Raw genomic sequence first — 4,726 nt, forward strand, 5'->3', positions numbered from 1 at the left:
CTAACTTATTTAACAGCTGAGATACAGACAGGTTAAAAAGTGTCACAATAACGAGAAACGCCCTGTAACTTAGAAACAAATGAAGATAGCAAATTTCCGATTTGACAGTCGAGTTTGCCATGAAAATCGAGTTCGAGAACGTAGTGTCAGATTTATCATATCTTTAGTAGTTTCTGAAATACCCTGAATTCCCATCGAAGATGGACCAGCCTGTACAACAACGGATGTCTTCCACTTTTATTATAAAGCAATCTTAAAAGGTTTTTACATCCAATCATGTGTTGTTATATCGAATCTCCAGTGAAATTTTCTGCACAAATCTTACATCTCGTTTTCTTGGATAATTTTCAATAGTCCTTTCGTGTTGGTTAACAAAATACTGGAGATATCTATGTATGTACTGAACAGTGTGGGATATTATTTGCTGTTCCTTCTTGCACAATTCACCCCTATTGATGAAATTGAACTGATAATTCTCACGCATGTAGACATATAATTTCCGAATTAATAGGTATACCTAAACTTACTGTGTAATGTTTAACACGTGTATTTAGTGTACATGCACGGCTTACCTATTTAGTTAGATAATAATCAACATAGTAGATAGCTACAAACACATCAAGCACGTGCAAAAAGTCTTAAAATACTTCTACTTTTAAACTAGATAAAATAATTTACTATAACCATAATTTTCTATTTGCAAAATGTCCTGCAAGATAATCTGTGGTAATATAGGTATATTTAGTACAATTCTGAGTACAGGTTTTTTTACAATAAATGGCGTAAACTAAAGGGTGTCCCAAAAGTAATGCAGGATTTGAATTATGCGCCATTTTCATTACAAAAAGTTGGCAGCATTGTGCATGTTGTGTTAGACAAAATGGAGCGCTATACAAGGGANAAGTCTTAAAATACTTCTACTTTTAAACTAGATAAAATAATTTACTATAACCATAATTTTCTATTTGCAAAATGCCCTACAAGGTAATCTGTGGTAATATAGGTATATTTAGTGCAATGCTGAGTACAGGTTTTTTACAATAAATGGCGTAAACTAAAGGGTGTCCCAAAAGTAATGCAGGATTTGAATTATGCGCCATTTTCTTTCCAAAAAGTTGGCAGCATTGTGCATGTTGTAGCAAACACGTTGCGGTTAGACAAAATGGAGCGCTATACGAGGGATGAGCGAATGAAGATTCTGAAAATTCATTACCGAGAGTGTGTAACTGCGACTGTGCGTAAATTACGTGGAATTTTCTGTAGAAGGAACGCCCCTAAAGCTGGGTATCCACATTGCGAGGCTGCCGCGCGAGGCGGGACTCGCACTGTGGATACCTGCTTCGCACCGATTATTGCCGCGACGTGAGGCTGCCGCAGGGTGAGCCGAGATTAGTCGGTTTTCTGTTCTGCTCAAAGGTGCCTCGCTGCGAGCAGCTCACTTCGTTTGGACTGTAATAGTCAAGTATTTGTTTTGTGTGCCTCGCGCGTTTAGTTTTCCGTTCCCTTAAAAAATGGATAATGAAAAATGTCGACTTTTAATTGACTTATATAAAAATCATGTTGCCTTATGGGATCCACAACACAAACATTATTTTAATAAGAGAGTCCGCGAAGATTGCTGGACTGAAATACAAAATATTATTGAAATACCTGCAGGTGAACTAAAAGCTAAAATGAAATCACTGATGGGTACTTACTGACGGGAAAAGTCAAGACAGAAACAAAGTCAAATAACAGGTTCAAGTATGTATTTGTTTTTCATAAAAGCAGCATGTTTGATAAGTTTATTTAATATGTGAAAGCAGCACAATCATAAAAATAACTAAACATTTTATTTGTATTACAGGGAGAGACAGTGTTTATGTACCTAAATGGTTTGCATTTGAGTGGTTTGATTTTTTATCTGACCGTAACGATCCTAGCCAGACAGTGGATACAACATCTACAACGGCAAGTTTACTTCCTATTTAATAATTATTTTGCCAAGGTATTGCGCCATTGTAAAATGTGTTGCCAAATGTAAACGTGTATTTTTAACTTGTTGTGATGTTCTTCGAGGGACATTACGAATAGACCGCAATGGTATTTCTTGTTCTATCCTCCATCTACCGGGTAGAATATGACCATATTTTTCTATATCGAAAGTCCCAGGCGGTGTATACGTGTTACATGAACTTCACCGTTTGCGTAAAAAATTGTGTAAGTTTATGGTTGTTAATACAACTATCGATGCTTTCTCTGGTTGTAATAATATCGGCTTTCTCAGAACACGAAAGACAGCATTCACAATTCCAAACGCATTTTCAACAACTCTACGTGCTCCAGAAAGGCGATAATTGAATATTCTTTCAACTGATCCCTTTTCTGGAGTACCTTCGAATGGTTTCATAGTATATTCATTTAATGAAAATGCTTTGTCACCTAGTAACATGTACGGCACCTCTGGTAGATATGAACCTGCAAGGGACATGGTGCTGGAATATTAAGTTCATTTCTTTCAAGTTTTCTATACAAATTAGTATTTTTGAACACTCCGCCATCAGATATCCGTCCTTGGCATCCAATATCGACGTACATAAAATTATAGTTAGCATCTACGAAAGCAAACAAAACAATGCTGAAGAAGTTTTTATAATTATAAGACTCTGTACCGCTGTTCCATGGAGCTTGTAGCAATACATGTCTGCCGTCGATGGCACCAATAGCGTTCGGAAAATTCCATTTCTCTTCAAATTCTTTGGCAACAGCTAACCATTCTTCCTCAGTTGAAGGTAACTGCAAGGAAAAATTAAAATATCATTAATTATTTCGAGAAAATAAAAGTATGTGAATACATTTTATTTTTGTTGCAGGAACTGGGGGAATCCTCGCAAGACAATTTTCAAATTGCCAAGGATTCTCAAACAACTAATGAATCTCAGACAGTACTCCCAAAAACCTGAAGAAATTATGTTAGAACCTAGCTCTACTGAACATATTAAAACGAATAAAAGACGTTTAGGTAGTATGCCTCCGAATGAATTGACGACAAAAAAGCGTACCACATCTAAATCAACAACTGAAGATCCTATGTTAAAAAGAGCCTTTGAACTCTTACAAAAGAGTGCCGATGTAGGTAATATGGATCCATATAGCATATATGGTCAACATATAGCAAACGAACTAAGAAAATATGATGTCAGAACACTTTCTATTGTAAAACAAGCCTCCAATAATATTATTTTTGAAGCCGATATGGGGAGGCTAGTGTCTCCAAATGTAGGGTACTTATATAATAAATATGCATCTTCAACATATACCTGTTCACCTGCACAAAATTCGACATCTATAGCTACTTNTAGTACAATTCTGAGTACAGGTTTTTTTACAATAAATGGCGTAAACTAAAGGGTGTCCCAAAAGTAATGCAGGATTTGAATTATGCGCCATTTTCATTACAAAAAGTTGGCAGCATTGTGCATGTTGTGTTAGACAAAATGGAGCGCTATACAAGGGATGAGCGAGTGAACATTCTGAAAATTCATTACCGAGAGTGTGTAACTGAGACTGTGCGTAAATTACGTGGAATTTTCGGTAGAAGGAACGCCCCTAATGAAACAATTGTGAAAAGATCAGTTGCACAAATTTAAACAAGCAGGTCGGTTGCACCTAATAAAAAACAGGTCGGCCTCGTACTGGCCATTCAGACGAAAATATTGTTACGATAAGTGATAGTGTGGCGGAAATTCTCGTAACCGCAGTGCGCTGTCGGTCACTGCAATTAAACATTTCAAAAAGCACAACGCAGCGGATTTTAACAAAAGGATGAAGATGCTTTTCTTCTTATTTTCTTAAAGATCTGGCAATCAATTAAGAGCTAATTTTTAAGAACAGTCGAATGGGAATAAAAAAAAAATTTTCGAAGACGTTTGTGACTACTAACAAGTAGGTATGTTTCAATGCAAGGGGCATGACATAAATTCTTGCACCTCAATGGTACATAGAACAAAATACTTATGTAGGTAGATACATTTTATTGCACCTTTGTCATCATATCTAAAAATCAAAATATTTATAACTTAGTTTAGCAAATTCTAAAAGGGATATTGTAACAATAAAATAAAAAACATATTCGTTTCGTTTTTATGCAGTGTATTTAACGAGTTTAATGCGCCACATTAATAAATCTGTATAAGCATTCATTACGGGCATATGTGTTAAATTGGCTATAAATTTGTTATTTTTGGAACAATTATTATAATACATACATTTGCATTTAAATGAAATTGTCAATCAATACCAACGGTTGATCTGAATGTAGCGTCATACCGTACATTTTCAGGTACTGACGAAAATTCAAACGGGTTCAAATGATTTTAATTAAAATGCAAATAATTGCCGAAAGCTGAAAATGCGAATAAATATTTGTGTACAAAATTATGTAACGAAAATATTAAGGACATCGGATTAAACTCCTGCTGAACTTCAGCAAAATATTTAAATAAGTTTTAATTGCTAAGTTTTGACTGTTTGAAGGTGAAATAAGTAGTTACATATACAGTACGCGCCTAAAGTGTGGAATAAATTCAGTAAAAACGAAACAAAATTTTTTTGGGGAAAATCCTCGAACAGGTCGATTTTTAATTTAAAAACGTAAATTTTATTCGTTAAAAAAATAACAATTCCTATGTCAAGCAAATACAATTCATTAAGTTTTCTACCTAAATTAAGTGTTCGAATTGCCACC

General features: G+C 35.0%; 1 pseudogene; it reads right to left on the minus strand.

Annotated features, from left to right (window-relative positions):
* Positions 1 to 2,421: 2,421 nt before the first annotated feature.
* LOC108905652 overlaps positions 2,422 to 4,726 on the minus strand; it is an 8,340-nt pseudogene continuing 6,035 nt past the window's right edge.

Source organism: Anoplophora glabripennis, unplaced genomic scaffold (genome assembly GCF_000390285.2).
Source record: "Anoplophora glabripennis isolate ALB-LARVAE unplaced genomic scaffold, Agla_2.0 scaffold156, whole genome shotgun sequence".
Classification (NCBI taxonomy): Eukaryota; Metazoa; Arthropoda; class Insecta; order Coleoptera; family Cerambycidae; genus Anoplophora; species Anoplophora glabripennis.